The sequence below is a fragment of the Ranitomeya imitator genome, chromosome 1 (assembly GCF_032444005.1).
Source record: "Ranitomeya imitator isolate aRanImi1 chromosome 1, aRanImi1.pri, whole genome shotgun sequence".
NCBI lineage: Eukaryota > Metazoa > Chordata > Amphibia > Anura > Dendrobatidae > Ranitomeya > Ranitomeya imitator.
This window is the reverse complement of record NC_091282.1, coordinates 601,119,971-601,141,833: the sequence shown is the minus strand read 5'-3', so window position 1 is coordinate 601,141,833 and position 21,863 is coordinate 601,119,971.

Genomic DNA, 21,863 nt, shown 5'->3' with positions numbered 1-21,863 from the left:
TAATCAGCGACTTGGGATTTCCGTGACAGACAGACAGAAAGACGGAAGTGACCCTTAGACAATTATAGTAGATTATAATACATTTTTATAACGCCATTTATTCCACGGTGCTTTACATGTGAAAGGGGCAGATATAGACAAGCACAATAAGCATGAGCAAAACAAGGCACAGACAAGTACAGAAGGAGGACACTGCCCACGAGGACTCACAGTCCACAGGGGATGAGTGAGGATACAGTAGGAGAGGGTAGAGCTGGTCGTACGGCGGTTCAGCAGACTAAGGATCACTGCAGGTTGTAGGCTTGTCAGAAGAGGTGGATCTTCAGGTTCTTTTTGAAGGGTTTCGTGGTAGGCGAGAGTCTGATGTGTTGGGGTAGAGAGTTACAGAGTATGGGGAGGCATAGAAGTCTTGTATGCACTTGTGGGAAGAACAGATAATAGGGGAGTAGAGAAGGAGATCTTGAGAGGATCGAAGGTTGTGTGTGGGTAAGTACCGGGAGATCATGTCACAGATGTATGGAGGAGACAGGTTGTGGATGGCTTTGTATGTCATAGTTAGGGTTTTGAACTGAAGCCTCTGGACAATAGGAAGCCAGTGAAGGGCTTGGCAGACAGGAGAGGCTGGGGAATAACGGGGAGACAGGTGGATTAGTCGGGCAGCAGAGTGTAGGATGGATTGGAAAGGTGCCAGAGTCCTGGAGGGGAGGCCAGAGAGTAGGAGATTGCAGTAATCAAGGCGGGAGATGATAAGGGCGTGCAGTAGCGTTTTTGTGGTTTCATGGTTAAGGAATGCACGGATCCGGGAAATATTACTGAATTTAAGTCAAAAGGAGGAGGCAAGGGCTTGGATATGAGGCTTGAAAGAGAGGGCAGAGTCAAGGATCACCCTGGGGCACCGAGCATGCGGGACTGGGGAAAGTGAGCAGCCATTGAAATTGATGGATAGGTCTCGTGGAGGGGCAGATTGAGATGGGGAAAGATTAATTCTGTTTTGTCCATGTTCAGTTTTTGAAAGCAAGCAGAAAAGAAAGCTGAAATAGCAGACATTGTGGGATTTTGGTAAGGATGTGAGGTCGGGTCCAGATCGGTAGATCTGCGTGTCATTGGCGTAGAGATGATACTGCAAACTGTGGGATTCTATGAGCTGTCCCAGGCCGAAGGTGTAGATGGAGAAGAGCAGGGGCCCTAGGACTGAGCCTTGGGGAACACTGACAGCCAGGGGCGAGGTGAGGAGGTGGTGTGGGAGAGGGAGACACTGATTGTTCGGTCTGTTAGATATGACGAGATCCAGGATAGAGCCAAGTTTGTGATGCCAAGAGATGAAAGAATCTGTAGCAGGAGGGAATGGTCGACAGTATCGAAGGCAGAACACTGGTCCAGGAGAAGCGGGACAGAGTAGTGTCGCTTGCTCTTGGCAGTTAGTAGGTCGTTGGTGACTTTAGTTAGGGCAGTATCAGATGAGTGATGCGGTCGGAAGCCAGATTGTAACCGGACAAAGAGGGAGGAGAGGAAGGAGGACAGTTCAAGATGGACAATGCAGTTCAAGTAGTTTTGAGGCATAAGGGAGAAGAGATATTGGGTGATAGCTAAACACAGAGGATGGGTCAAAGGAGGGCTTTTTGAGGATGGGTGTGATCGAGGCATGCTTGAAGGATGAGGGGAATTTGAGTGAGAGATTGAAGAGGTGTGTTAGGAATGGGATGAAGACTGGCGAGGTTAGGGATGAGGTGGGATGGGAGCGGGTCAAGCGTGCAAGTGGTGAGATGCTATCTTGACAGGAGGGTGGAGAGCACATCTTCAGTCATGGAGGAGAAGCTGGTTTTGGAGGAACAGTGTTGAGCAGCTAAGAGGGGTATTGGGGGCTGCGGGCCAAAGCTTTCTCTAATCTTATCAATCTTCTGCTTAAAGAGGCAAAGTCTTCAGCAGAAATGAGAGGAGAAGGGGGAGGTGCTGGGGGACGTAGAGAATTGAAAGTGTTAAAAAGTTGTTTAGGGTTGTGGGACAGGGAGAATATGAGAGATGAGAAGTTTGCGTGAGTGTGGACTTAAAGCTGGCAAGGGACTGCTTGTATGCGATGAAGTGCATCCGAGGGGCAGCCGAGTCAAGTGTTGCTGTCATTGTGGTGTTATAAAAAGTGATAGCAGTATCTGTGTCATGAAGGGAAGCTATTTCTGTTAGAGGGAGAAGGGACTCAGAGTGATTGTAAATTGAGGTGTTAGATTTCTGCGAGGGTGAGTGAGTTTGTGGAGTAGGGGTTGCACACTAGGAGAGGAGAGAGAAGAGAATGTCAGTAGGTTGTGGACAGACAGGGAGGGGGGGTTAGTTAGTGAGATTAGTAAGGGAACAGAGGCGGGTGGAGATAAGGTCCAGCATCTTTGTGAGTGGTCGCGGAGGACCATTGAGTGAGGACAAATGAGGCAGTGAGTGATAGAAGTTTAGAGGCAGCTGGGGTGGAAGCATCAATGGAGATGTTGAAGTAGACCATGATGATAGCGAGGATGTCAGCAGAAAGGAAATGAAATAGCCAGGTGGTGAAGTGGTCGAGAAAGGTGGAGATGGCTAGTTCTGGGGGGAGGCATATGAAGGCCAGCTGGAGGTTGGAGGGGGAGTAGATGCGGACTGAGTGCACCTCAAACGAGGGAAGAGTAGCGGAGGGTGGTAGTGGAATTGGAGTAAAGGAGCAGGTATCGGACAGGAGCAAGCCAACTCCTCCACCGCATTTGTTGCTGGGGCGAAGGGTGTAAGAGGTGGAATCCGCCATAGGAAAGTGCAGCTGGAGAGGCTGAGTCAGAGGTAGTGAGCCAGGTTTCAGTGATGGCAAGGAAGGAGAGTTTGTTGGTGATAAAGAGGTCATGGATAAACAGCAGTGTGTTGCAGACAGAGCGTGCGCTCCATAGAGCGCCAGCTAAGGGGACTGGGGGCTGGATGAGTGGGTATGAGGTTATCATCATTGAGAAAACATGTAGAGGATCGTGGTAGGTTGTTCAAAATGAGTGTGGGAATGTGTTGAGGAGGGCCAGGATTTGGGGATACGTCGCCAGCAACGAGGAGTAGCAGAAAGAGCATTAGAAGGTGGGAGCAGGATAGGACATGATGAACTGTCTAGGCTGGCCTCTATTCTGTAGTTTGGTGCTGAGGCGACTGGAATTGAGTTTTTCAAACAGTGCGCTGAGTTTTTCATTGTAGCCTCTATTCTGTACAGTTCATTGCTGACATGACTAGAATGGAGTTGCTGGAGTGATGCATAGGATCAAATCTAATCTAGACGGCTCATGACTAATGTTGAGCGATACCTTCCGATATCCAGAAGTATCGGTATCGGATCAGCCGATATTCAAAAAATAGCGGATATCGCCGATACCGATACCCGATACCAATGCAAGTCAATGGGAAAAAAATATCGGAATTAAAATAAACCCTTTCTTTCCTTGTAGGTTAATTCTACATGAAGGAAAACAACTAATAATAATGTAGGATGTATTGGGGGAGGTGGAGGAGACATTAAAGGCATACAGGTTTAGCCCAATCAAATGGAATAGCAGGAATTACCGTATATACTCGAGTATAAGCCGAGATTTTCAGCCCAAAATTTTGGGCTGAAAGTGCCCCTCTCGGCTTATACTCGAGTCACGGTAGCGGTGGGGTCGGCGGGTGAGGGGGAGAGGGCGCTGAGGTATACTTACCTAGTCCCAGCGATCCTGGCGCTCCCCCTGCCGTCCCACGGTCTTCGGTGCTGCAGCTTCTTCCCCTGTTCAGCGGTCACGTGGGACCGCTCATTAGAGAAATGAATAGGCGGTTCCACCTCCCATAGGCGTGGAGCCGCCTATTCATTTCTCTAATCAGCGGTAACGGTGACCGCTGATAGAGGAAGAGGCTGCGGCACCGAAGACCGCGTGACGGGCAGGGGCAGCGTCAGGACCGCCAGGACTAGGTAAGTATTTTATATTCACCTGTCCGCGTTCCAGCCGCCTCTGCCTGATCAGTCAGTGCGCAGAGACGCCGGAACGAGACACCGGGAGCTGCAAGCAAGAGAGGTGAGTATAGCATTTTTTTTTTTTATTGCAGCAGCAGCAGCAATGCCAGAACTTTCTATGGCACAGCTATGGGGCAGTACTGAACGGCACACAGCACTATATGGCAGCTATGGGGCAGTACTGAACGGCACACAGCACTATATGGCAGCTATGGGGCAGTACTGAACGGCACACAGCACTATATGACAGCTATGGGGCAGTACTGAATGGCACACAGCACTATATGGCAGCTATGGGGCAGTGTTGTGAGTTCTGTTTTTGGGCTCCCTCTGGTGGTTACTGATGGTACTGGGTGATTTGTGTTCTGCTGTCTCTGGTGTCCACCTGTTCTATTAGCATTTGGGAGTTTCCTATTTAACCGGGCTTTCTTGTCATTTCCCCGCCGGCTATCAAGGTTATCAGAGTGTTTTGTTACCTCTGCTTCTGGCTTCAGTAATCTACAGGACAAGCTAAGTTTTTGATTTTCTTGTTCCACGTTTTGCTTTATTTTTGTCTTGTCCAGCTTGCATATAATTGTTTCTTTGCTGCTGGTTGCTCTAGTGGGCTGTAATTGCTCCTCATGTTCCATGAGTTGGAACATGAGTTCAAGTAATTACAGGATGGTTTTTTGAAGGGTTTTTTGCTGACCGCGCAGTTTACTTTTGTATCCTCTGCTATCTAGTTTTAGCGGGCCTCATTTTGCTGAATCTGTTTTCATACTGTGTATGTGCCTTCCTCTCATTTCACCGTCATTATATGTGGGGGGCTGCTATTTCTGTGGGGTATTTCTCTGGAGGCAAGAGAGGTCTGTGTTTCTTCTAATAGGGGAAGTTAGATCTTCGGCTGGTGCGAGACGTCTAGGATCAACGTAGGCACGTTCCCCGGCTATTGTTATTTGTGTGTTCAGGTTTAGGGTCGCGGTCAGCTCAGGTTCCATCACCCTAGAGCTCGTTGGTGCTTGTCCTTTTGTGATTCCCTGCCATTGGAATCATGACAGTATAGCCGGCCCGAATGTTTGGGCTGAAGTAGGAGGAAAAGTAGTCTGAGGAAGTTTTTTTTTTTTTCTCTCCTCTGAGGTTGCTGCCTAGCCTTAATTGCAGCCTGGCTGATTTTTTTTTCCTCCTCTTAATCCTTGAATGGCTCTGACCTTAGCTGTTTATCATGGACGTCCAGAGTTTAGCTTCCAGCTTGAATAATCTTGCTGCTAAGGTTCAAAATATACAAGATTTTGTTGTACATGCTCCTATGTCTGAACCTAGAATTCCTATTCCAGAGTTCTTTGCTGGAGATAGATCTAGTTTTCTGAATTTTAGGAACAATTGCAAGCTGTTCCTTTCTTTGAAATCTCGCTCTTCTGGAGACCCTGCTCAGCAGGTTAAGATTATTATATCTTTCCTGCGGGGTGACCCTCAAAATTGGGCATTTGCATTGGCACCAGGGGATCCTGCGTTGCTTAATGTGGATGCGTTTTTTCTGGCATTGGGTTTGCTCTATGAGGAACCTAACCAGGAGATTCAGGCTGAAAAAGCTTTATTAGCTCTCTCTCAGGGGCAAGATGAAGCAGAAATATATTGTCAAAAATTTCGGAAATGGTCAGTGCTTACTCAGTGGAATGAGTGCGCCCTGGCTGCAAAGTTCAGAGATGGCCTTTCTGAGACCATTAAAGATGTTATGGTTGGGTTCCCTGCGCCTACGGGTCTGAATGAGTCTATGACTATGGCTATTCAGATTGATCGGCGTTTACGGGAGCGCAAACCTGTGCACCATTTGGCGGTGTCTTCTGAACAGGCACTTGAGACAATGCAATGTGATAGAGTTCAGTCTAGAAGTCAACGGCAAAACTATAGGTGGAAAAATGGGTTGTGCTTTTATTGTGGTGATTCAGCTCATGTTATATCAGCATGCTCTAAACGCACAAAAAAAGTTGATAAGTCTGTTGCCATTAGTACGTTACAGTCTAAGTTCATTCTGTCTGTGACTCTGATTTGCTCATTATCATCCATTTCCGTCGATGCCTATGTAGATTCAGGCGCTGCCCTGAGTCTTATGGATTGGTCATTTGCCAAGCGATGTGGGTTTAGTCTTGAGCCTTCCTTTGAAGGGAATTGACTCTACACCTTTGGCTATGAATAAACCTCAGTACTGGACACAAGTGACCATGCGTATGACTCCCGTTCATCAGGAGGTGATTCGCTTCCTGGTATTGTATAATTTACATGATGTTCTAGTACTTGGTCTGCCATGGTTACAAACTCATAATCCAGTCCTTGACTGGAAAACAATGTCTGTGTTAAGCTGGGGATGTCACGGGGTTCATGATGATGCACCTCCGATTTCTATCGCTTCATCTACTCCTGAGGTTCCTGTATTTTTGTCTGATTATCGGGATGTTTTTGAGGAGCCTAAGCTCAGTTCGCTTCCTCCTCACATGAATTGCGATTGTGCTATAGATTTAATTCCTGGTAGTAAATTTCCTAAAGGTCGTTTGTTCAATCTGTCAGTGCCAGAGCATACTGCTATGCGGGATTATGTTAAGGAGTCCTTGGAAAAGGGACATATCCGTCCATCTTCGTCCCCTTTGGGAGCAGGTTTTTTTTTCATGGCCAAAAAAGATGGGTCCTTGAGGCCTTGTATAGATTATCGTCTTTTGAATAAGATTACCGTAAAATATCAGTATCCTTTGCCTTTGTTGACTGATTTGTTTGCTCGCATTAAGGGGGCTAAATGGTTCACTAAGATTGATCTTCGGGGTGCGTATAATCTTATACGAATAAAGCAAGGTGATGAGTGGAAAACCACATTTAATACGCCTGAGGGCCATTTTGAGTATTTGGTAATGCCTTTCGGACTTTCTAATGCTCCTTCAGTCTTCCAGTCCTTTATGCACAATATTTTCCGTGAATATCTGGATAAATTTATGATTGTGTATTTGGATGATATTTTGTTTTTTTCTGATGACTGGGAGTCTCATGTTCAGCAGGTCAGGAAGGTGTTTCAGGTCCTGCGGGCTAATTCCTTGTTTGTAAAGGGCTCAAAGTGTCTCTTTGGAGTCCAGAAGATTTCTTTCTTGGGGTATATTTTTTCCCCTTCTACTATTGAGATGGATCCCGTCAAGGTTCGGGCTATTTGTGACTGGACGCAGCCTGCATCTCTTAAGAGTCTGCAGAAGTTCTTGGGCTTTGCTAATTTCTATCGTCGTTTTATAACTAATTTTTCTAGTGTTGTTAAGCCTTTGACGGATTTGACTAAGGAGGGTGCTGATGTTGCTGATTGGTCTCCTGCGGCTGTGGAGGCCTTTCAGGAACTTAAACGCCGGTTTTCTTCTGCTCCTGTGTTGCGTCAGCCTGATGTTTCGCTGCCTTTCCAGGTTGAGGTTGATGCTTCCGAGATTGGAGCGGGGGCGGTTTTGTCGCAGAGAGGCTCCGATTGCTCGGTGATGAAGCCATGTGCGTTCTTTTCTAGGAAGTTTTCGCCCGCTGAGCGGAATTATGATGTGGGTAATCGGGAACTTTTGGCCATGAAGTGGGCATTTGAGGAGTGGCGTCATTGGCTGGAGGGTGCTAGACATCGTGTGGTGGTCTTGACTGATCACAAAAATCTGATTTACCTTGAGTCTGCCAGGCGTCTGAATCCTAGACAGGCTCGTTGGTCACTGTTTTTCTCTCGTTTCAATTTTGTGGTTTCATACCTGCCAGGTTCAAAGAATGTGAAGGCGGATGCTCTTTCTAGGAGTTTTGTGCCTGACTCCCCTGGAAATTCTGAGCCCACTGGTATCCTTAGGGATGGGGTGATTTTGTCGGCCGTCTTCCCAGACTTGCGACGTGCTTTGCAGGAGTTTCAGGCGGGTAAACCTGATCGTTGTCCGCCTGAGAGACTGTTTGTTCCGGATAGTTGGACCAGTAGAGTCATCTCCGAGGTCCATTCTTCTGCGTTGGCAGGTCATCCTGGAATATTTGGTACTAGAGACTTGGTGGCCAGGTCTTTTTGGTGGCCTTCCTTGTCGAGGGATGTGCGTTCTTTTGTGCAGTCTTGTGAGGTTTGTGCTCGGGCTAAGCCTTGCTGTTCTCGAGCCAGTGGATTGTTGTCACCTTTGCCTATCCCGAAGAGGCCTTGGACGCACATTTCCATGGACTTTATTTCGGATCTCCCTGTCTCTCAAAAAATGTCCGTCATCTGGGTTGTGTGTGACCGCTTTTCTAAAATGGTTCATCTTGTACCCTTGCCTAAGTTGCCTTCCTCCTCTGAGTTGGTCCCTCTGTTTTTCCAGAACATGGTTCGTTTACATGGGATTCCGGAGAACATCGTTTCTGACAGGGGATCCCAGTTTGTGTCTAGATTTTGGCGGACGTTCTGTGCTAAGATGGGCATTGATTTGTCCTTTTCGTCTGCATTCCACCCTCAGACGAATGGCCAGACGGAGCGAACTAATCAGTAGTGTTGAGCGATACCTTCCGATATCGGAAAGTATCGGTATCGGTTTGGATCGGCCGATATTCAAAAAATATCGGATATCGCCGATACCGATACCCGATCCCAATGCAAGTCAATGGGACCAAAATATCGGAATTAAAATAAACCCTTTCTTTCCTTGTAGGTTCATTCTACCTGAAGGAAAACAACTAAGAATAATGTAGGATGTATGGGGGAGGTGGCGGAGACATTAAAGGCAATGAGGATTAGTCCAATCAAATAGAATAGCATGTTTTTTTTTTTTTTTTAAAGACGTTCGGATTGAAAAAGATATTGAGTATGTAAATTTTTTTTATTTTGTCAGATATTGATGTTTCACTATTCCACGCCCTTCCCCTTCTTTTTTTTCTTTTTTTTTTTTCTTTTCCCACACTTTCATCTTCATCATCATCAGCATCCTTGACATCAACTTCTTCACCTTATTCATCTTCTTCTTCATCTTCTACCTATTTTTTTTTTTTATTACATTCTTCATATTCATTTTCTTCAACTATTATTATTCTTCCTATTCTACATATTCTTTTTATTCCACTGTTATTATTCTTCCTATTCTACTTCTTCATCATATTCTCATTTGTGACAGGCATTCCCGTAGTTGTTATCTATAAAAGTTGGAAGATTACACCTTCCGTTCTGCCAGTCACAAAAGTTACATTTGTCCGCGTTCAGTTTGGCCTGCAGCATCAGGCTTTATCCAGGGGCACCACGAGGAGGAACGGACTCACCCCCATACACTGCTTAGTCTTCTTCTGCATATAATTTAGATAATATCTTTTGCTCTGATATTAAGTCTTATGCTTAATGTTCTTCTGCTCTTTGTTCTGCAGCCTCTTGTTCTTCTGCTTCTCGGTCTTCCATGTTGTCGTCTCCAGGGTCTTCGTCTCCAGTGTCGTCATCTCCGCCGTCGTCGTCTCAGCCGTCGTCGTCTCCGCCGTCGTCGTCGTCGTCGTCATCGGGGTGGTCTTCCGGGTCGTCGTCATCGGGGTGGTCTTCCGGGTTGTCGACGTTAGGGTCTTCAACTTGGAAATGTAGCAGAAGGTACAAGAAGGCTGAGAAAATGCCAAGAACCAGCTGATGGAACTGGAACTCGGATGGCTACCCGAAGGTTCAAGAGCCTATGGAACTACCGAGGACCAGCTGACGTTACTGGAACCCGGTTACTAAGCAGGAGGTACCCGTGCTAAAAAGCACTACCAAGGACCGCCTGACGTTGGCGGAACTCGGATACCCAGAAGGAGGCACCTAAGCCAAAGGCTCTGCCCGGAACCAGATGACGTTACTGGAACCAGGATGGGGAGCAGAAGGTACAAGAGCAAAAGACACTGCCGAGAACCAGCTGACGGTACTGGAACCCGGATGGGTAGCCGAATGTCCAAGAGCCAATGGAACTACCAAGGACCAGCTGACGTTACTGGAACCCGGTTACTAAGCAGGAGGTACCCGTGCCTGAAAGCACTACCAAGGACCACCTGACATTGGTGGAACTTGGATACCCAGAAGGAGGCACCTAAGCCAAAGGCTCTGCCCGGAACCAGCTGACGGTACTGGAACCAGGATGGGGAGCAGAAGGTACAAGAGCAAAAGACACTGCCGAGAACCAGCTGACGGTGCTGGAACCAGGTGGTGGACCCCAAGGCCCACAGGAGAGGAGAGAACAGCTAGGCCGCGAGGCAGCCGCAGTTACCGAACCCCAACAGTCCTACAGGGGGAGCTGGGCCTACTGGCACTACAGAACCAGCCTTGACTACCAGTTCACGCAGCCCACATAGGAAGCTCCTAAACTGGAGGCACCCTGGAGTTGGCTAACTCGACCGCCCCACGACGGGGCAAGCATAGGCGTCTCAGTGAAGTTGACACAACCCGGAAACAGCTGACGGTGCTGAAACCAGGCTTGGCACGAGGGAGTACCTGTGACAAGAACACTGCCGAGAACCAGCTGGCGGTGCTGGAACCCGGATGCGTTGCCCCAGTGTGCAAGAGCCAATGGCACGACCGAGGACCAGCTGACGGTGCTGGAACCCGGTTGCTAAGCTGTAGGTGCCCGCGCTTAAAAGCACTACCAAGGACCGCCTGGCGTTGGCGGAACACGGATACCCAGGAGGAGGCACCTAAGCCAAAGGCTCGGCCCGGAACCAGCTGACGGTGCTGGAACCAGGTGGTGGACCCCAAGGCCCACAGGAGAGGAGAGAACAGCTAGGCCGCGAGGCAGCCGCAGTTACCGAACCCCAACAGTCCTACAGGGGGAGCTGGGCCTACTGGCACTACAGAACCAGCCTTGACTACCAGTTCACGCAGCCCACATAGGAAGCTCCTAAACTGGAGGCACCCTGGAGTTGGCTAACTCGACCGCCCCACGACGGGGCAAGCATAGGCGTCTCAGTGAAGTTGACACAACCCGGAAACAGCTGACGGTGCTGAAACCAGGCTTGGCACGAGGGAGTACCTGTGACAAGAACACTGCCGAGAACCAGCTGGCGGTGCTGGAACCCGGATGCGTTGCCCCAGTGTGCAAGAGCCAATGGCACGACCGAGGACCAGCTGACGGTGCTGGAACCCGGTTACTAAGCTGTAGGTGCCCGCGCTTAAAAGCACTACCAAGGACCGCCTGGCGTTGGCGGAACTCGGATACCCAGGAGGAGGCACCTAAGCCAAAGGCTCGGCCCGGAACCAGCTGACGGTGCTGGAACCAGGTGGTGGACCCCAAGGCCCACAGGAGAGGAGAGAACAGCTAGGCCGCGAGGCAGCCGCAGTTACCGAACCCCAACAGTCCTACAGGGGGAGCTGGGCCTACTGGCACTACAGAACCAGCCTTGACTACCAGTTCACGCAGCCCACATAGGAAGCTCCTAAACTGGAGGCACCCTGGAGTTGGCTAACTCGACCGCCCCACGACGGGGCAAGCATAGGCGTCTCAGTGAAGTTGACACAACCCGGAAACAGCTGACGGTGCTGAAACCAGGCTTGGCACGAGGGAGTACCTGTGACAAGAACACTGCCGAGAACCAGCTGGCGGTGCTGGAACCCGGATGCGTTGCCCCAGTGTGCAAGAGCCAATGGCACGACCGAGGACCAGCTGACGGTGCTGGAACCCGGTTGCTAAGCTGTAGGTGCCCGCGCTTAAAAGCACTACCAAGGACCGCCTGGCGTTGGCGGAACTCGGATACCCAGGAGGAGGCACCTAAGCCAAAGGCTCGGCCCGGAACCAGCTGACGGTGCTGGAACCAGGTGGTGGACCCCAAGGCCCACAGGAGAGGAGAGAACAGCTAGGCCGCGAGGCAGCCGCAGTTACCGAACCCCAACAGTCCTACAGGGGGAGCTGGGCCTACTGGCACTACAGAACCAGCCTTGACTACCAGTTCACGCAGCCCACATAGGAAGCTCCTAAACTGGAGGCACCCTGGAGTTGGCTAACTCGACCGCCCCACGACGGGGCAAGCATAGGCGTCTCAGTGAAGTTGACACAACCCGGAAACAGCTGACGGTGCTGAAACCAGGCTTGGCACGAGGGAGTACCTGTGACAAGAACACTGCCGAGAACCAGCTGGCGGTGCTGGAACCCGGATGCGTTGCCCCAGTGTGCAAGAGCCAATGGCACGACCGAGGACCAGCTGACGGTGCTGGAACCCGGTTGCTAAGCTGTAGGTGCCCGCGCTTAAAAGCACTACCAAGGACCGCCTGGCGTTGGCGGAACTCGGATACCCAGGAGGAGGCACCTAAGCCAAAGGCTCGGCCCGGAACCAGCTGACGGTGCTGGAACCAGGTGGTGGACCCCAAGGCCCACAGGAGAGGAGAGAACAGCTAGGCCGCGAGGCAGCCGCAGTTACCGAACCCCAACAGTCCTACAGGGGGAGCTGGGCCTACTGGCACTACAGAACCAGCCTTGACTACCAGTTCACGCAGCCCACATAGGAAGCTCCTAAACTGGAGGCACCCTGGAGTTGGCTAACTCGACCGCCCCACGACGGGGCAAGCATAGGCGTCTCAGTGAAGTTGACACAACCCGGAAACAGCTGACGGTGCTGAAACCAGGCTTGGCACGAGGGAGTACCTGTGACAAGAACACTGCCGAGAACCAGCTGGCGGTGCTGGAACCCGGATGCGTTGCCCCAGTGTGCAAGAGCCAATGGCACGACCGAGGACCAGCTGACGGTGCTGGAACCCGGTTACTAAGCTGTAGGTGCCCGCGCTTAAAAGCACTACCAAGGACCGCCTGGCGTTGGCGGAACTCGGATACCCAGGAGGAGGCACCTAAGCCAAAGGCTCGGCCCGGAACCAGCTGACGGTGCTGGAACCAGGTGGTGGACCCCAAGGCCCACTGGAGAGGAGAGAACAGCTAGGCCGCGAGGCAGCCGCAGTTACCGAACCCCAACAGTCCTACAGGGGGAGCTGGGCCTACTGGCACTACAGAACCAGCCTTGACTACCAGTTCACGCAGCCCACATAGGAAGCTCCTAAACTGGAGGCACCCTGGAGTTGGCTAACTCGACCGCCCCACGACGGGGCAAGCATAGGCGTCTCAGTGAAGTTGACACAACCCGGAAACAGCTGACGGTGCTGAAACCAGGCTTGGCACGAGGGAGTACCTGTGACAAGAACACTGCCGAGAACCAGCTGGCGGTGCTGGAACCCGGATGCGTTGCCCCAGTGTGCAAGAGCCAATGGCACGACCGAGGACCAGCTGACGGTGCTGGAACCCGGTTACTAAGCTGTAGGTGCCCGCGCTTAAAAGCACTACCAAGGACCGCCTGGCGTTGGCGGAACTCGGATACCCAGGAGGAGGCACCTAAGCCAAAGGCTCGGCCCGGAACCAGCTGACGGTGCTGGAACCAGGTGGTGGACCCCAAGGCCCACAGGAGAGGAGAGAACAGCTAGGCCGCGAGGCAGCCGCAGTTACCGAACCCCAACAGTCCTACAGGGGGAGCTGGGCCTACTGGCACTACAGAACCAGCCTTGACTACCAGTTCACGCAGCCCACATAGGAAGCTCCTAAACTGGAGGCACCCTGGAGTTGGCTAACTCGACCGCCCCACGACGGGGCAAGCATAGGCGTCTCAGTGAAGTTGACACAACCCGGAAACAGCTGACGGTGCTGAAACCAGGCTTGGCACGAGGGAGTACCTGTGACAAGAACACTGCCGAGAACCAGCTGGCGGTGCTGGAACCCGGATGCGTTGCCCCAGTGTGCAAGAGCCAATGGCACGACCGAGGACCAGCTGACGGTGCTGGAACCCGGTTACTAAGCTGTAGGTGCCCGCGCTTAAAAGCACTACCAAGGACCGCCTGGCGTTGGCGGAACTCGGATACCCAGGAGGAGGCACCTAAGCCAAAGGCTCGGCCCGGAACCAGCTGACGGTGCTGGAACCAGGTGGTGGACCCCAAGGCCCACAGGAGAGGAGAGAACAGCTAGGCCGCGAGGCAGCCGCAGTTACCGAACCCCAACAGTCCTACAGGGGGAGCTGGGCCTACTGGCACTACAGAACCAGCCTTGACTACCAGTTCACGCAGCCCACATAGGAAGCTCCTAAACTGGAGGCACCCTGGAGTTGGCTAACTCGACCGCCCCACGACGGGGCAAGCATAGGCGTCTCAGTGAAGTTGACACAACCCGGAAACAGCTGACGGTGCTGAAACCAGGCTTGGCACGAGGGAGTACCTGTGACAAGAACACTGCCGAGAACCAGCTGGCGGTGCTGGAACCCGGATGCGTTGCCTTGCCTATTAAAGATTGTCTTCCTAGAGCCCCAACTAGCGGTGTTGGAGCAAAGGGTAAGCAGGGGGAGATGAGTGTAGGCCGAAGCCTGCACTGGAGGCAGCTTTGTGTCTGCGTTGCGTTTGCAGGACACTTTGCCGGCTACACACTGGGGGAACAGCTGGCGTTGCTGAACCCCACTAACACAATGGCGTGTGTTTTTATCTGTGCAGCTAGCACTTGCGGGCAAAAACTAGCGATGTTAGAGCCCGTGTTGAAGCAGGAGGAGGAGGAGAGGAGCAGAGTGTAGGCCGAAGCCTAGTTGAACCAATTTCAAAGGAAACCTTTAACCCCCCCCTCAGGTGTTACAAAGTACAAGAGACACACCTTGTGCAGTATTAATGCTGCACAAGTGAAAGGTTGCTCTATTAATTTGTCTACTTGCACACGCTGAATGAAAGACATACACAATTTACCCCATTCTACAGTCAAACTGTAGTGGATGCGTGACTTGGTTTTTTGATGAGACGCAGCACAGGTGTCCAAAATAACGCCTTGGTGCTTGGCGCAGCTTCCTGAGCGTTGTTATTTGCTGTACAGGAGTCTGCGCTCTTGTGTTATCCCTTGGCAATGCCCTGTTAGCGCTGCCCATCTTATGACCTCATTTCATGTTGGCCGGTGCGGTTAACGATGGCCATAAATCCCAGACCCACAGTGTCTTTTCATAAAGCCACACTGCGGTGCTGGGATTCGTGGCCTTGAGCAGTAAATATTTTGGCCGCTCACACACGTCCTTACACCTGCTTCAGACTGGGCGGCCTCTGCTGATCCCTTCTCGCATGCCGCGGCCATGAGGCTGCACAGTCTGAAGAAGGCGGAAGGAGATGAGTTAAGACAGGCGAAGATATGCACTGCTCGTGCCCATCAATCACACCCTCGCAGTCAAAATAATTAAGACAACGAGGAGCATTTTATTCAGGCAGGGCGGACGAACAGGCGCAAGTAGCCAACCAATGATGTCAGAAGACGGGAAGCGCTACCAAGGGGGGTGCTGCGTATCATTAGAAAGGAAAGTCACACCTCAGGGACAGTGGAATGGTCTCAAAGAGACACATTTTGTACGTGTTGAGTTCCACGTGGGCAAGGAGAAAACATCAGCCACCTTGTACAAATGCAGCAGTACTGCTGTACAAGGTGGCTGTTATACATAGAAACACCTGGGGGTGGGGGCCAGGCTCCCTTCAATTTCAGTTCATGTGCCTGCGTGGCGTTTGCAGGTCACGTTGCAAGCTGCACAGCAGGGGAACAGCAGGCGGTGCTGAACCCCACTAACACATTGGCTGGTGTTTTTCTCTGTGCAGCTAGCATGTCCGGGCAGAAACTGGCGTTGTTTGAGCCCAGGGTCAGCAGGAGGAGGAGAGGAGCAAAGTGTAGGCCGAAGCCTGCACTGGTGGCAGCTTTTGTTCTGTTGTGCCAGCGTGGCTTGTGCTGGACACGTTGCCGACTACACAGCAGGGGAACAGCTGGCGGTGCTGAACCCCACTAACACATTGGCTGGTGTTTTTCTCTGTGCAGCTAGCATTTCCGGGCAAAAACTAGCGGTGTTTGAGCCCAGGGTCAGCAGGAGGAGTAGAGGAGCAGAGTGTAGGCCGAAGCCTAGTTGAACCAATTTCAAAGGTTACCTTTAACCCCCCCCTCAGGTGTTGCAAGGTACAAGAGCCACACCTTGAACAGCATTAATGATGCACAAGTCAAAGGTTGCTCTATTTAATTTTGCTCCTTGCACACGCTGAATTAAACACGTACACTATTTAGCCCATTATACTGTCAAACAGTAGTGGAGGCGTGACTACTAGTCTTTTTAAGGAGACGCAGCACAGGTGTACAAATTTACACCTAGGTGCTGTGCGCAGATTCCTTACCGTTGTTATTTGCAGTACAGGAAACTGCGCTCTTGTGTTATCCCTTGGCAATACCCTGTTAGTGCAGGCCGTCTCATGACCTCATTTCATGTTGGCCGGTGCGGTTAACGATGGCCATAAATCCCAGACCCACAGTGGCTTTTCCTAAAGTCACACTGCGGTGCTGGGATTCGTGGCCTTGTGCAGTAAATATGTTCGCCGCTCACACATGTCCTTACACCTGCTTCAGACTGGGCGGCCTCAGCTGATCCCTTATCGCATGCCGCGGCCATGAGGCCGCACAGTCAGAAGAAGGCGGAAGGAGGGGATTGAAAACAGGGGAACATATGCACTGCTCGTGCCCATCAATCACACCCTCGCAGTCAAAATATATGAGACAACGGGGGGCGTTGTGTCGGGCAGGGGGGACGCACAGGCACAGCCAGCCAACCAATGATGTCAGGAGACGGGCAGCGCTAACAATGGGGGTGCTGCGTGTCATTAAAAAGGAAAGTCACACCTCAGGGACATTGTAATGGTCTGTAATGAGACACATTTTGTACTTGTTGAGTTCCACGTGTGCAAGGAGAAAAAGTCAGCCACCTTGTACAAATGCAGCAGTACTGCTGTACAAGGTGGCTGTTATACATAGAAACACCTGGGGGGGTGGGGGGCAGGCTCCCTTCAATTTCAGTTCATGTGCCTGCGTGGCGTTTGCAGGTCACGTTGCAAGCTACACAGCAGGGGAACAGCTGGCGTTGCTGAACCCCACTGACACATTGACTGGTGTTTTTCTCTGTGCAGATTGCATGTCCGGGCAAAAACTAGCGGTGTTAGAGCCCAGGGTCAGCAGGAGGGGGAGGAGAGGAGCAAAGTGTAGGACGAAGCCTGCACTGGTGGCAGCTTTTGGTCGGTTGTGCCAGCGTGGCTTGTGCTGGACACAATGCCGGCTACACAGCGGGGGAACAGCAGGCGGTGCTGAACCCCACTAACACATTGGCTGGTGTTTTTCTCTGTGCAGCTAGCATGTCCGGGCAGAAACTGGCGTTGTTTGAGCCCAGGGTCAGCAGGAGGAGGAGAGGAGCAAAGTGTAGGCCGAAGCCTGCACTGGTGGCAGCTTTTGTTCTGTTGTGCCAGCGTGGCTTGTGCTGGACACGTTGCCGACTACACAGCAGGGGAACAGCTGGCGGTGCTGAACCCCACTAACACATTGGCTGGTGTTTTTCTCTGTGCAGCTAGCATTTCCGGGCAAAAACTAGCGGTGTTTGAGCCCAGGGTCAGCAGGAGGAGTAGAGGAGCAGAGTGTAGGCCGAAGCCTAGTTGAACCAATTTCAAAGGTTACCTTTAACCCCCCCCTCAGGTGTTGCAAGGTACAAGAGCCACACCTTGAACAGCATTAATGATGCACAAGTCAAAGGTTGCTCTATTTAATTTTGCTCCTTGCACACGCTGAATTAAACACGTACACTATTTAGCCCATTATACTGTCAAACAGTAGTGGAGGCGTGACTACTAGTCTTTTTAAGGAGACGCAGCACAGGTGTACAAATTTACACCTAGGTGCTGTGCGCAGATTCCTTACCGTTGTTATTTGCAGTACAGGAAACTGCGCTCTTGTGTTATCCCTTGGCAATACCCTGTTAGTGCAGGCTGTCTCATGACCTCATTTCATGTTGGCCGGTGCGGTTAACGATGGCCATAAATCCCAGACCCACAGTGGCTTTTCCTAAAGTCACACTGCGGTGCTGGGATTCGTGGCCTTGTGCAGTAAATATGTTCGCCGCTCACACATGTCCTTACACCTGCTTCAGACTGGGCGGCCTCAGCTGATCCCTTATCGCATGCCGCGGCCATGAGGCCGCACAGTCAGAAGAAGGCGGAAGGAGGGGAGTGAAAACAGGGGAACATATGCACTGCTCGTGCCCATCAATCACACCCTCGCAGTCAAAATATATGAGACAACGGGGGGCGTTGTGTCGGGCAGGGGGGACGCACAGGCACAGCCAGCCAACCAATGATGTCAGGAGACGGGCAGCGCTAACAATGGGGGTGCTGCGTGTCATTAAAAAGGAAAGTCACACCTCAGGGACATTGTAATGGTCTGTAATGAGACACATTTTGTACTTGTTGAGTTCCACGTGTGCAAGGAGAAAAAGTCAGCCACCTTGTACAAATGCAGCAGTACTGCTGTACAAGGTGGCTGTTATACATAGAAACACCTGGGGGGGTGGGGGGCAGGCTCCCTTCAATTTCAGTTCATGTGCCTGCGTGGCGTTTGCAGGTCACGTTGCAAGCTACACAGCAGGGGAACAGCTGGCGTTGCTGAACCCCACTGACACATTGACTGGTGTTTTTCTCTGTGCAGATTGCATGTCCGGGCAAAAACTAGCGGTGTTAGAGCCCAGGGTCAGCAGGAGGAGGAGGAGAGGAGCAAAGTGTAGGACGAAGCCTGCACTGGTGGCAGCTTTTGGTCGGTTGTGCCAGCGTGGCTTGTGCTGGACACGATGCCGGCTACACAGCGGGGGAACAGCAGGCGGTGCTGAACCCCACTAACACATTGGCTGGTGTTTTTCTCTGTGCAGCTAGCATGTCCGGGCAGAAACTGGCGTTGTTTGAGCCCAGGGTCAGCAGGAGGAGGAGAGGAGCAAAGTGTAGGCCGAAGCCTGCACTGGTGGCAGCTTTTGTTCTGTTGTGCCAGCGTGGCTTGTGCTGGACACGTTGCCGACTACACAGCAGGGGAACAGCTGGCGGTGCTGAACCCCACTAACACATTGGCTGGTGTTTTTCTCTGTGCAGCTAGCATTTCCGGGCAAAAACTAGCGGTGTTTGAGCCCAGGGTCAGCAGGAGGAGTAGAGGAGCAGAGTGTAGGCCGAAGCCTAGTTGAACCAATTTCAAAGGTTACCTTTAACCCCCCCCTCAGGTGTTGCAAGGTACAAGAGCCACACCTTGAACAGCATTAATGATGCACAAGTCAAAGGTTGCTCTATTTAATTTTGCTCCTTGCACACGCTGAATTAAACACGTACACTATTTAGCCCATTATACTGTCAAACAGTAGTGGAGGCGTGACTACTAGTCTTTTTAAGGAGACGCAGCACAGGTGTACAAATTTACACCTAGGTGCTGTGCGCAGATTCCTTACCGTTGTTATTTGCAGTACAGGAAACTGCGCTCTTGTGTTATCCCTTGGCAATACCCTGTTAGTGCAGGCCGTCTCATGACCTCATTTCATGTTGGCCGGTGCGGTTAACGATGGCCATAAATCCCAGACCCACAGTGGCTTTTCCTAAAGTCACACTGCGGTGCTGGGATTCGTGGCCTTGTGCAGTAAATATGTTCGCCGCTCACACATGTCCTTACACCTGCTTCAGACTGGGCGGCCTCAGCTGATCCCTTATCGCATGCCGCGGCCATGAGGCCGCACAGTCAGAAGAAGGCGGAAGGAGGGGAGTGAAAACAGGGGAACATATGCACTGCTCGTGCCCATCAATCACACCCTCGCAGTCAAAATATATGAGACAACGGGGGGCGTTGTGTCGGGCAGGGGGGACGCACAGGCACAGCCAGCCAACCAATGATGTCAGGAGACGGGCAGCGCTAACAATGGGGGTGCTGCGTGTCATTAAAAAGGAAAGTCACACCTCAGGGACATTGTAATGGTCTGTAATGAGACACATTTTGTACTTGTTGAGTTCCACGTGTGCAAGGAGAAAAAGTCAGCCACCTTGTACAAATGCAGCAGTACTGCTGTACAAGGTGGCTGTTATACATAGAAACACCTGGGGGGGTGGGGGGCAGGCTCCCTTCAATTTCAGTTCATGTGCCTGCGTGGCGTTTGCAGGTCACGTTGCAAGCTACACAGCAGGGGAACAGCTGGCGTTGCTGAACCCCACTGACACATTGACTGGTGTTTTTCTCTGTGCAGATTGCATGTCCGGGCAAAAACTAGCGGTGTTAGAGCCCAGGGTCAGCAGGAGGAGGAGGAGAGGAGCAAAGTGTAGGCCGAAGCCTGCACTGGTGGCAGCTTTTGGTCGGTTGTGCCAGCGTGGCTTGTGCTGGACACGATGCCGGCTACACAGCGGGGGAACAGCAGGCGGTGCTGAACCCCACTAACACATTGGCTGGTGTTTTTCTCTGTGCAGCTAGCATGTCCGGGCAGAAACTGGCGTTGTTTGAGCCCAGGGTCAGCAGGAGGAGGAGAGGAGCAAAGTGTAGGCCGAAGCCTGCACTGGTGGCAGCTTTTGTTCTGTTGTGCCAGCGTGGCTTGTGCTGGACACGTTGCCGACTACACAGCAGGGGAACAGCTGGCGGTGCTGAACCCCACTAACACATTGGCTGGTGTTTTTCTCTGTGCAGCTAGCATTTCCGGGCAAAAACTAGCGGTGTATGAGCCCAGGGTCAGCAGGAGGAGTAGAGGAGCAGAGTGTAGGCCGAAGCCTAGTTGAACCAATTTCAAAGGTTACCTTTAACCCCCCCCTCAGGTGTTGCAAGGTACAAGAGCCACACCTTGTGCAGCATTAATGCTGCACAAGTAAAAGGTTGCTCTATTTGTTTTGCTCCTTGCACACGCTGACTAAAACACGTACACTATTTACCCCATTATACTGTCAAACAGTTGTGGAGGCGTGACTTGTCTTTTTAACGAGACGCAGCACAGGTGTCAAAATTTGCACCTAGGTACTGGGCGCAGATTCCTGAGCGTTGTTATTTGCTGTACAGGAGTCTGCGCTATTGTGATCCCTTGGCCATGCGCTGTGAGCGCTTCCTGTCTTCTGACCTCATTTCATGTCGGCCGTTGCGGTTAGCGATGGACATGAATCCCAGACCCACAGTGTGTTTTCAAAAAATCACACTGCGTGGCTGGGATTCGTGGCCTTGTGCAGTAAATAGGTTTGCCGCTTACACATGTCCTTACACCTGCTCCAGACTGGGCGGCCTCAGCTGATCCCTTATCGCCTACCACGGCCAGGAGGCCGCACAGTCTGAAGAAGGCGGAAGGAGATGAGTTAAGACAGGCGAACATATGCACTGCTCGTGCCCATAAACCACACCCTCGCTGACAAAATAAATATGACAACGAGGGGCGTTGTTTCTAGCAGGGCGGATGCACAGGCGCAGCCAGCTAACCATGATGACAAAAGACGGGAAACGCTACCAAGGGGGGTGCTGCGTATCATTACAAAGGAAAGTCACACCTCAGGGACAGTGGAATGGTCTCAATGAGACACATTTTGTACGTGTTGAGTTCCACGTGGGCAAGGAGAAAAAGTCAGCCACCTTGTACAAATGCAGCAGTACTGCTGTACTAGGTGGCTGTTATACATAGAAACACCTGGGGGGGTGGGGCCAGGTTCCCTTTTAATTTCAGTTCCTGTGCCTGCATGGCGTTTGCAGGTCACGTTGCCGGCTACACAGCAGGGGAACAGCTGGCGTTGCTGAACCCCACTAACACATTGGCTGGTGTTTTTCTCTGTGCAGCTAGCACTTCCGGGCAAAAACTAGCGGTGTTTGAGCCCAGGGTCAGCAGGAGGAGGAGAGGAGCAGAGTGTAGGCCGAAGCCTGCACTGGTGGCAGCTTTTGTTCTGTTGTGCCAGCGTGGCTTGTGCTGGACACGTTGCCGACTACACAGCAGGGGAACAGCTGGCGGTGCTGAACCCCACTGACACATCACCTAGTGTTTTTTTCTGTGTAGACAACACTTCCAGGTGGCAACTGACAGTGTTGAAACCCAGGGAATCAAAGAGGAGCAGAGTGTAGGCCGAAGCCTGCAGTGGAGCAAGTTGAAAGGG